General features: G+C 33.4%; 1 protein-coding gene across 2 annotated transcripts in view; it reads right to left on the minus strand.

Moving 5' to 3' along the window:
* Positions 1 to 13,001, minus strand: part of MARCHF5 (membrane associated ring-CH-type finger 5) — a 42,541-nt gene that overhangs the window by 13,821 nt on the left and 15,719 nt on the right. The window lies entirely within an intron of this gene.

Here is a 13,001-nt window from a genome sequence, read left to right on the forward strand (position 1 = left end):
CTATCGTAATTTTTTTTTGCACAATAAAGATTTTGTGAAGAAGATAACTACACCCTAACATTTTGGGTAAATTCAAATATTCACATTTCAGATTTGAATGGCATCGAACAGTGAGTTGAGAACTATTAGGGAAACTCCTAAGTCCACATCCACTGAAAGAGAAGTAATCAGTTTTATCTGGCAAACACTATAAAAGTTGATTTGCTATGGTTGTGATTTAAACTCAAGTCTATGCATGCAAGGTATTAAAGGCACATCTTAGAAGACAAGAAATTAATAACTGAAGGGGCAGGTAATAGTGTTCAAAATCTGCTGGTACTGCTTGCAATAATACCAGAATTCCCAAGACCTTTCTTGGTGATAGAAAAATATTCTCAAAAACACCTCTGACCAATTCTTGAGAAATAATTTCTAAACGCTGACAGAGTGCTAAAGTTTCAACATAAAACATAATTGAATGCTTCACAAGATAACCTTGTATAAGTTCCCAAGAAGGTAACAGCTCCCATGAACTCCAAGGTTTCTGTTAAGTGGCCAAATTTATAAAAGAGATTTAACAAACAAAACAGACTGGTTGCAGAAGTACTCAAGTTTCCAGGTTTTATTGGTTTGCTTTTGCTTTGCACAGAACCAGCTTTGACCCAGACCCAACTCAAATGCCAACTTGCTAAGCCAAAACATCAACCACACTTTCAGATTCAGAACCATCCAAAATTGCAGATTTTGGAAGCCACCAAGGGTCTAACAATATAGTTCTAAACTTCTTTCCTTGCTCCAAGTCTTCTTTTTATTGCATACTATTTCTGGAATGTCCTGTCCCTACTTTGATTAAGTCTGTATGAAAACCCAACTTCCTAATGAAAATTGATAGTGCTTAATTGCTCTACCCCACCCTGTTCATGTCCCACGAGACTTCCTTTACATACTGTTGCACAAAATGCACTTACCCCTTTGCTTGTGCATAATGTTAGTACTTTATGTTCTTGTTCAATGTTTGTTCAGTTGTCTCAATATCCTTTATGTCTGTCCATGTCAGCATCATCTTAGATTGAAAACTCCCAGGGGGCAGGGGCCATGTCTGTTTAACTCGTTTTGTACAGTGCCTAGGATAGAACCATGTACAGATAGGTGCTTAAAAAATGCTATTTTAATGATGATTGGCCTCACTCTCAGGGACTCTCTAAGCTACAGCTACCTCAGCACATGGCACCTGGCAGTATATCAGGGCACTTTGGCCTTAAAATATAATGGCACAGGACCTTGCTACAGCACTCTGTGGCAAGTATTTGACTTAATCTGTTGTTAGAAAAACTTTAAAAATTAATTATATGGTCCCAAGTCAACAAATGTGTATTTTATTGAAGACATGAAATAATATCACAACCACCAATTCAATTAAAAGTATGTGGGAACTATGATGGGATACTAAAGTTTTCGCTTTTAACTCTTCAGCATTCACCACTATTTTAAACACGAAGACTCCAGAGGCTAGGTGTAAGAGCCTCAGACAAGCAAATGTAAGTGTCATCTTTAATTGCTCTGCTTGTAGGTTGAGATTTTTACCATTTTTTATGTAAAAGCAAACATCCTGCAAACTCAGGCTATAGGTTACTTTGCTTAATAATAAGTTATTAGATTGTAAACAGAAGAAAGGATATGTTCTCGGACAATTTTTTTCTTTAACCGAACTAGTAATAATTGGCCAAAAACCCCTCAAAACAAAACAAAACAGCACTGACGAATAAAGGATCCAGAGTCAAAGCAGATGAGTACCGTGTCTCTGCATACAGTGTATTACCATGAATATTAACTAAAGATCATCACGTAGTTGTTTATTATTACAGTTTGTGCCAAAGGAAAGCTTAAACTTATCCTCGTTAGAACAAACAGCCCATAGAATACATGAGGGCTATAAGGTCAACCACTAAGTACTTATTAAGCACCCATTGTACATATAGCATTTTACTATGTAGTAAAATAAATGTAAATAAATGTAACACACTAGCCTCTGCCTCCAAGGAGTCTACAGTCTAGTTAGGGGCAAACTATAAATAGACATTAAACAACTGGAAAACTTCACAGCAAAATTAACAAATATATGATAGTATCATACAAACTATACAGATTAATGTTAACAAAATTTAAAGTACAAATTAGAGAGGAAGTAATGATACAAAGAGTTTTAAAATTATGTATGTATGTATTACATACTAATTACTAATCAACAGAAGTGAATCTTGACCTAGAAGTCTATGATCTGAAAAGGGGGACATGCTAAAAGACCTTCCAACAACAGGCAAAAGACTTTATTTGAAAGGTTGGTATATTTTTTAAAAGCTGCTGTGCCAGCTTTTGGGGGTTAATTGATGGGACACTGTGGCCAGATCTTTGAAGACCATGACACACTAGGCAGGAAGGAAGCTCCTGGTGACAGACCTGCTAAAATGAGGAAGATATTTTAAGAAAACTAAGATTATTTAAAGTCAGAATAAACTAAAATAAAATCTACAAGATTTTGTATCCAAAGTGAGTACAAAAAAAGAGAAAGTAGTATCAATCTAAAGTAGGTTAATATACAAGAGTTAGGAAAGGATCAAGAAATAATAAAACTTATTAGAGAAAAGACAATGTTTTGTCTGCTTTTTGGAGAAAACAGTGCCTCAGGTATTAAATTCTCTGAATTTCAAAATAAAAAGTTGAAAAAGTTAAGGGATGATGAAAGAAACACTACCATCAGTTATCATTAATTAATACATAAAACAGATGGCAATCCTAATTATGCATACTATATATATGCCAAGGAACTGTTATTACATATTCTTTTTTACACATACCTATATTTACATGATGAGAATAAATATTTACATGATGAGAATATAATTACTTTTATTAATAAGAAAAACTACTTTTTAGAGACTAACAAAGCATTATCATAAAATTCAGGTAACTATACCCTGAGGAAAGTCAACCTGACAATACTATTTCATTTTCTTTTTCCCTTTATATAAGAAACTCATATTAGGTTCCTTAGGAGGCAAAACAACAAGGTGGATAAGGATTAGGTAGGCTCTGCTGTGTGAATTTGAACAAAATGCTATCTCTGGACCTCATTTTCCATATCTGTAATGATAATGAAAATAGTATCTACCTCTGAGTTTTTGTGAAAATTAACATGTGAAACTCTTAATACAGTACTTAGTGCTATAGTGTAACAGTAAGTGTTAGATATTAGTTCTTTCAAAAACGGCCAACTAAGTTAAGCATAACAGAACTCTGGAATAAGAGGTAAAATCCAAGACAGATGTCTGAGAAAAAATTTATGGTATAAGGCTCTGGTATAAAAATAAGACTGTTTCAGGAAAATGTGAATTAAGAAATAGAGGATAGATCTCTTTTGCTTAACGGTCTGGAACAAGAAGGAAGAAGAAAATTCACGAAGCTAGAAAATCTGAGAGTGGAGAGGCAGAAAAAAGAAACCAGGCTACAATTAGTAGTTACTTTTTAAAAAATTTAAGATTCTGTAATTGTGTTTTGGACCTATAATTTAGCTATCTGTATTTACATATATAGTGTGCACCTAGAAAGCCTCACACTGTTGAAGATACTTATTAAGCTAGCCCGTATTTAAATCTCAGGGAAACAAGACTAGAAGTGATCAAGCAATATACACAAGAAATCCTTATTTCGAAGGTATCCTAGTCATTTGCCTCTTAAGAGGGTATATGAAGGCCAAGGAAGACCTAATGAGATGCCTAACTGTAAACTTTGACTTCAGAGGGTATTCAAAGATTGAGTCATTATGGATTAAGATTTTGGTTTTTAAATTCCTTTTTTTTGATCATTCATAGAAATTAAGATATAAAGCAAAGAAAAAACAAACATTTCTTTCACAGCTAAGCGTAAATATTACTAGAAACTCATAATTATATGAAGAAAGTACTTGAATTCTTAAGCCTCTGGTTTTCAAGTAATAAAAGGAAAGAACACAGCAATATATTTTATGAGAGCAGTCAGGAAAGTAACAGATTGCATTTATGTAAGTAACAGAGGGCCATGTGGTTAAAGGAAAACAATGTAGACTGTTCTTTGTACCTGACAACTTAGAAAATATTAAAAATGTAAAATTCTCATTAAATTGAAGCCATGAAAACCTTTTTCAGATTTGGAGAAAATATATTTAACATTAACTTTGTAGTATCCTTTTTCAGTCTACAGCATTCTAACTTGCTTTACAATGGTTTAGCCACCTCACTTATAATAAAGAAATGTAAATTAAAACTATAAGATACCTTTTCTAACCTAACAGATTGTATTGACAAACTACAATGTTAGCTGATCTTTTGGCAAAGCTGTAAGTAAACAGGCATACTCATTCACTGCAGGTGCACATACAAATGGTATAGTACCTATGGGGGGGAATTTAGAAACATCCAGCAAAAGTATGTGTGAAATTCACCTTTGGATCCTTTGTCAGTTCATCTAATAAGTATTCTAAGCTAATAAATGCTGGGAAAAAATGAAAGAATTACAGTGTCATTCCTCTGTACCACCTAATGAAATGATGTAGAGGCAATGAATGAAAAAAATTATCAATCTCTGCTAAAACCAGTAGATAGAAGCTGATAGGGAATTATACTGGATGCATCAGGTTGATTACATCTGTACCCACGGACCAGTCTTATAAAAAAGATAACTACACAGTTTCCAGCTTTACTGAGATATTATTGATATGTAACATATATAAGTTTAAGGTATATAATGCGATTATTCAATGAACATATATATTGAGAAATAATTACCACAATAAGGTTAGTTAACATCTCAATTCTTTTACATAATTATCATTTTTGTGGTGGTAACGCTTAAGATTTACTCTCTTAACCTTTATATATATAACTGTTTTTAATTGTCACCACACTGAACACTGATTCCCCAGAAGTGATTCATCTTTTAGATGGAAGGTTGTACCCCTGGACATCTCCCAATACTCTGCAATTCGCAGCTCCATCCACTCTATTATTTGAATTTGGATATTTTAGATTCCATACATAAGTGATAACATACAGTATTTGTCTTTCTCTGTGACTTATTTCACTTAGCATAATGTCCTTAAGATCCACCCATGTTGTTGCAAAGGCAGGGTTTCCCTTAAAAAAAGAAAAGGCTGACTATTCCACTGCATATATACATCCATCTAACAGTGAACACTTAGGCTGTTTCTATACCTTGTCTACTGTGAATAATGCTGCAAAAAACATTGAGGGTGTAGATATCTCTTCGAGACAGTGATTTCATTCCTCTGGATATCTACTTAGAAGTGGGATTGCTGAATCACATAATAGTTAAGTTTTTTTGAGTAATCTTCATGCAGTTTTCCATAGTGACTGTTCTGATTTACATTCCCACACAGTGCACAAGAGTACCCTTTTCTCCACAGCCTTTCTAACACTTGCTGTCTATTGTCTTTTTGTTAATTGCCGTTCTAACAGGTGTGAGGCAACATTTCATTTTAGTTTTGATTTGCACTTCCCTGATGATTAGTGATGTTGAGCATCTTTTCATGCATCAGTTGACCCACTGTACATTTTCTTTAGAAAACTGTCTATTTAAGATTTTTGTCCATTTAAAAATCAGATTGTATGTGGTTTTTGCTTTTGGCTATTGAGTTGTATGAGTTCCTTATATATTTTGGATATTAATCGTCTATCAGATAGATGGTTTGCAAATATTTTCTCATATTTCATAGGTTGCCTTTTCGTTTTACTAATTGTTTTTTTGCTGTGCAGAAGCTTTTCAGCTTGATGATTGTTTATTTTTGCTTTTGTTGCTTGCAGTTTTGGTGTCATATCCAAAAAATCACTGCCAAGACCACTGTCAAGGAGACCTTCTCCTATGTTTTATTCTAGAACTTATATAGTTTCTGGTCTTACATTTAAATCTCTAACCCATTTTGAATTAATTTTTGTGAGTGGCATAACAGGGACCAATTTCATTCCTTTGCATGTGACCACCCAGATTTCCCAACACCATTTACTGAGGAGACAATTCTTTCCTCATTTGAGTATTCTTGGCTACTCTGTCAAGTATCAGTTGAACGTATATGCATGGGTTTAATTCCAGGCTCTCAATTCTGTTCCATTGGCCTACATGTCTTTTTACGCTAGTATTGTTTTGATTATTATAGCTTTGTAGTAAAGTTTGTTGCCACCTGCTTTGTTCTTCTTTCTCAGGATTGCTTTGGCTATCTGGGGTTTTTGTGGTCCCATACAATTTTAGGATTATTTTTCCTACTTCTGTAAAAAATGTCATTGGACTTTTGATAGGGATTGCATTGAATATATAGATGGCTTTGGGTAGTATGGACATTTTCACAGTATTGTTTCCTCCAGTCCAAGAGATAGCTTTCCATTTATCTGCCATCTTCAATTTCTTGCATCAATGCCTTATAACTTTTAGTTTTATTCCTAAGTATTTTATTATTTTTGTTATTATAAATGGGATTGTTTTCTTTCTTTTTCAGGTATTTTGTTGTTAGTATATAGAAATATAACTGATTTTTATGTTGATTTATATCCTTCAACTTTACTGAATTCACTTATTACTTCTTAACAGGTTTTTGGTAGTCTTTACAATTTTCTAGATGTAAGACCAAATCATCTGCAAGGAAAGACAATTTTACTTCTTTCTTTCAGACTTGGATGACTTTTTCTTCTTTTTCTCGCCTAACTGTTCTGGCTGGAGCTTCTAGTACTGTGCTGAGTAACAGTGGTGAGAATGGACACCCCTGTTCTTGATCTTAGCAGGAAAGCTTTGAACCTTTCACTGTTATGTATGATGTTAGCTGTGGGTTTGCCATATATGTCTGTTATTACCCAGCATGAAAGGACACTGAATTCTGTCAAGTGTTTTTTCTTCATTCATTGAGATGATAAAATTTTCATATTTCATTCTGTTAATGTGGTGTATCATACGATTGACATGCAGATGTTGAACCATCCTTGCATCCCAGGAATAAATCCCACTTAATCATGTGTATGATCCTTTAATGTGCTGTTGAATTTGGTTTGCTAATATTTTGTTGATAATTTTTACATGTATATTCATCAGGGATATTGGTTTGTAGCTTTCTTGTAGTGTCCTTATCTAGCTTAGGTATTAGGGTAATGCTGGACTCATAAAATGAATTTGGGAATGTTCCCTCCTCTTTAATTTCTTGCAAGAGAAGAATTGGCATTAATTCTTCCTTAAATGTTTGGTTGACTTCACCAGTGAGACCATCTAGTCCTGGGCTTTTCTTTGTTGGGAGGTTTATGATTTTGCTTGTTATTGGTCTGTTTACATTTTTGATTTCTTCATGATTCAGTCTTACAGGTTGTATGTTTCTAGGAATTTATCCTTTACTTCTAGGTTATCCAATTTGTTGGTATACAATTGTTCACGGTATTTTCTTTAGAGTCTTTGTATTTCTGAAGTGTCAGTTGTAATGTCTCCTCTTTGAAAGACAGCTACATGTTATGTACCTCATGTTGTTGATGTAGTTAGGAAGTACACAGAACCATCTATAAAATATTCTTGCCAAAAAGTCATATATAACCTCATCAATGAGCTCTCACCGCCAGTATAAAAAATGCATAGAATAGAGCAACATATTACCCAAGTATTCTTGAGTTGTAAGTAATAACAAAAATCCAGGAAATGGGAAGGTCTATGATGACATTTTTTTTTTCAATGAAGAAATTACAAGGAAAAGCTAAAATACTGAGTTTTACAAGTCACACTAGGTTTTGGGCCCATACAAAGTTGAGGGCTTGACCCTCAAACCCTCAAAAGGGTAAGATAGAAAAAAAATCCACAGGACAATAAAGTTAGCCAACAAACAAAACCGCCTTGTTGTCAAGCATAGTTTCCTCTAAGAATTTGTAAACAGAGTTACCTGGTATGCTGATTTCAAGTTGAAATCTGTCTGTGCTATAGGAGAAATCCCAAACCCATAGATTAAAGCAATCCCAGATTAGTATCATCCCTTGGCATCTGCCAAAAGCAAATGCAAATCCTTTTTGGAGTTCCTTCACCTGGAGGATATCCACAACCTACAAATATAAACACAATTCCCACACTCAAGAGAAATAAAGCATCATGGCCAAGAGTCAGAAGAAAAACAATAGATTTAGGCTATCAAAGACTAGAAAATGGAATTATATATCTGATCATCAAAACTATATAATAAAATACTAGATAAGTATAAATGAACAAGAAGCAAGAGACTATAAAAAATGACTAGGCACATTTAAGAAACAACTAGAACTTACACAGAAAAAAAACTCCCTGCAAAGTAGACAATGCTGAAGAATTTGAGACCTGAGTAACAGTTAAGAAGAAATTATAATGCTGGAGCGCAGAGACCAAAAGATGAAAAATATAGAAGAGAAGAGACATGAAAGGTAAAATGAAAATATCCAACACAATTCTAATCAGAGTTCTAAACATTTAAGCCATAAAACAAGTCTTAGTCATTTAAAATGACAGAAATCAAAATATGTTCTTTGATCACATGGAATGAAATTAGAAATCAGTAACAGCACTTGGGAAATTTACAAATATGTGAAAATTAAACAACACACTCCTAAATAATTAATAGGTCAAAGAAGAAATCCAAGCAGTGTTTAGAGAGAAATTTATAGCTATAAATGACTATATTAAAAAAAAAAAGAAGAAAGATGAAGAGAATGAGAAGACAAGCTTAAGACTGGGATAAAATATTTGCAAAAGACATATCTGACAAATTACTGTTATCCAAAATACACCAAGACTATTTAAAATTTACTCAATAAGAAAACAAACTGATTTTTAAAATGATCGAAAGACTTAACAGACACCTCACCAATGAAAATACAAGATTGCTAATAAGTATAAGAAAAGATGATCAACATCTATGTTATTAGGAATTGTAAATTAAAACAATGAGATAAAAATGGCTAAAATCCAAAACACTGACAACAAGAAGTACTGACAAGGGTACAGGAACTTACTGCTGGTGGAAATGCAAAATATACAGCCATTCTGAAAGACAGTTTGGTAGTTTTTTAATAAAACGAAACATACTCTTACATATGATCCAGCAATTACGCTCCTTGTTATTTACCTTAAGAAGTTGAAAATATATGCTCACACAGAAACCTGCATACAGATATGTACTGCAGCTTTATTTGTAATTGCCAATACCTGGAAGAAACCAAGATGTCCTTCAGTAGGCAAATGGATAAATAAGCTGTGGTACATCCATAAAATGGAATATTATTCAGTGTTAATATGAACTATCAAGCCATGAAAGACATGGAAAACTTTAAATATAAATTACTAAGTGAAAGAAACTAATCTGAAAAGGCTACATACTGTAAGATTCTGACTATACGACATTCTGAAAAAGGCAAAACTATGGGGACAATAAAAAGACCAGTGGTTACCAGGGGTTAGGGAGGAGGGTGGGATGAACAGGTGGATTTTCAGTGCCATAAAAATATTATGTATTATACTGTAATAGTGGATACCCATCATTGTGTATTTATCCACAACCACAGAATGTACAACACCAGGGCAACTAGGCAAGAGACTGAAATAAAAGCAACCGGACTGGAAAAGATGAAGTAAAACTGTCTCAATTCACAAATGACATGATCCTGTATATAGGAAATGCTATGCAGTACACTAAAATACTTAGAACTGTTAAATGAGATCAGAATGCTTGTAGGATATGAGATCAAAATTAAAAAAAAAAATCATCTCTATTCTATACACTCACAATAAACAACCTGAAAATAAAATTAAAACAATTCCATTAAAATAGCATCAAAAAGAATGAAATATTTAGAAATACATTTAACAAAGAAGAGACCTGTATACTAAAAACTGCAAAATATAAAACTTCTTTGAAAGACATTAAAGAAAAGTAATCTAATGTGAAACAGTCTCTGCTACCCGTGAGAATCAGGAATTCTGCCCCTAAGATGGAGCTGCTCTGAATCCTCCTGTTTAGCTAAACAAGATAACTATCTGGTCTTAAATTTCATGGAAATGCTTTATTTTTAATGGAAGACAAACTTTTTTCAGCTGATATTCTTGTCACATTTAAATGTTTCAATGCTTCTTAAATTTAATGTGCATATAACTTACCTGACAATTTCATGAAAATGCAGATTTTGATTAATTATAACTGGAGGTGGGGGGAAGGGGCTACGGTTCTTCATTCTTAACAGCTCTCAATAATTCTAATGTTGTTGGTCCTCAGACCAAACTTTGAGTAGTTTTTAAGTACCTGTAGCTGCACATGTACTACTGTCCAAACTCACTAGAAGAAAGCAAACCGTAAGATGGGTAGCAAATAATGAGACGAGTATAAGTCTGATGATTCCTCTAAGTTTTTCATAACTAAGCACAATATATTCCCTACGGACAATTAAGAGCACACACTCGCCACCACTCCTCCATTCTGGCTACCATTAAGTACCAGAAAAGAAGCAGACTTTGCCAGCTAGCCAGACAGACTGAAGCTAAATCCATATGGAAACTTAAAAAAAAATCTGTTACACATAGGTCATCTTATTGAATGTTAACCATCATCTCTTCCTCTCTGCATCTTTCCTCTTGCCTGTCTTCTCTTCCTTCTTCTAGCCAGTGTTTCTTAAGTATCAACTGGGGACCAGTGATGGTCCCTGGCATTCAATTAACTGGTTTACTACAGATAATTTGATAAAAAATGAAAGTTTTTATCACAAACACTTCACATATTTGAAAGGTAAGATTAATTATGACTTTCAAGGAAATTCTTTTAGGTTCTTAATTGTTATTAGGTACCAAGGGTCACACATGCCCTGCAAGGATAGTTAAAAGGGGACAATTTGTTTTAGTTAACAAATTTTGGTATCATGTGAATTGTTCACATTGGTTAAATATGTATTTTGTTCCTATCATAATGTGTTAAATCCCCAATCTAGGAAAATGAATCAATGCCTCAAAAGTATTCACTGAAGAGTAAAGTGATAAAAACACACCTGACTCAGAACATCATAAATGATAAATAGTATGATCTTATAGAGTGAAAACAGTATGATCTTACTATCTCACTATGGCTGGGACCAGTGAATGACAAGTTATTAGTTTGTACTGGGAGACCTCCTTGTTCCCACTGTACTGTAATACATTTTTAAATGGACTGAAACATTACAGAACAAGGACAAGATGCCACTGAAGAATTCATATAATTCAACCACTCTAGTAAACCAATCAAAGCCTTATGAAACTATGAATTTTGTTACTGAAAGCAAAGATAAAGAACTACAGTCCAAGAAACTTGAACTTATTTGAACAAAAACACGTATACTATGGTCAGCATCAAAATTAATGACAAATACACTCAGAAAGAAAACAATCTATTGGTAAATCTCTATCATCAGATGACACTACTGGATATTACATATTAGGTACAGTATACAGTGAGGAAGAACAATTACTATCACAGATGTATGTTCTTAAGTATTTTGGTTCACGGCTACATAAAATCGCTAGTATTTAGAGTATGAATCAACTCTTGGTGTGTACATAATATGCTATAGAGAAGGGATTCTTCTTTAACCAACAATCATTTTTGAACTTTGACTTGAAAAGGTACATTAGGATCAATATGGCCAAGAGCACTAGCCATGTGTGTAACAAGGAAGAGTACAGAACCTGTAAAGTCAACTCACACATGGCTTAAGAGACAACAGTTGACATTTGACAATGAGTCTTCTATTCTTGAATCTGTTAAAAACTAGAAAATTGTAAATATAATTCAAACTGCAGGCCCTGAGCAGATATCTTCAGCATGTTATATCAGGAAAAAAGAATCAAATACAACACCTGCTTTTCTATCTTGTCAGGAGGAAAGATGCTAACAAAACTATTCAAATGAAGGATATATTTTTTTCTTTCCCTCATGACACTAGTAAGGTTAGTAAAAAAATTCCTATGATTACCTGTGGCTTACTCAAGTGGCAGCTCTCCATGACATACAGTATAGTGAATAGCTTGAACCTAACATTTGAAGCTGAAATAACAATTCTTAAGGATAAAATACAAAGACCAAATCATGATACACACGGCTTAAACAAAAAGTTTGACTTTTCCAATATCTAGCTATTTTCTTTCCTTGTTGTAGAAAGAAATCAGTGTCTTATTATTAGGTATATTTTTAAAAAATGCATTCAATTACCAATTAGACCTAAAAGCATATTTCCTAGAACTGAAAAACAACCAAGGACAGATTTACCCACTGCCATCTTCCAAACTGAAATATTTAACTTCACTGCTGAGTGCCATACATATGTCAATTCAGTGCCTCACTCGATATTCTATGTAGCTTTCAGTGAGAATTCTTACAATAATTTTTGTATCCATCCATCTGAGTATATAAAACATGTATACTCACTGCTATTCCCAACAACCTATAGTTGAAAAGTGGAATTTCTGATTTAGCAGAACTAAAGAGTAGGAAAAGAAACAGTTAAAAGGAAACCTTAACTCTGACTTTGGTGAGACAGATATCAATGTGGAGAAAGAATGCAGCAGTAATTTCTTTCCATAATGTTTAAATTATTTTAAAATAATGCTTTGAAATTATAATTAAAATTTTTGGATTAATCTCTTACTTTATCTAAAATTAGTGTGCATGAAGATGCATCAATGTGGTCCATAAATTCTAAATGTCTGAGAACACTACTTTCTCTACTACAGTATTTTCCTTTTATAGGAAGCTACAATTTCTTTCTATGCATTATGTTAGAGAAATACAGACAACCACTGAAACTTTGTTTGCCCTTATCATCAATCTTCTCACATTAGAAAAGCACTTCATCACCTGCATTTATGTTGCCTCATTATATATAAAAAAGGGGGTCTGATTTCAACATGTATAACATCTAGAAAAAAACATATCTAATAATTATTTTCAATTTCTAATCAAATCC

The sequence above is a fragment of the Camelus ferus genome, chromosome 11 (genome assembly GCF_009834535.1).
Source record: "Camelus ferus isolate YT-003-E chromosome 11, BCGSAC_Cfer_1.0, whole genome shotgun sequence".
Classification (NCBI taxonomy): domain Eukaryota; kingdom Metazoa; phylum Chordata; class Mammalia; order Artiodactyla; family Camelidae; genus Camelus; species Camelus ferus.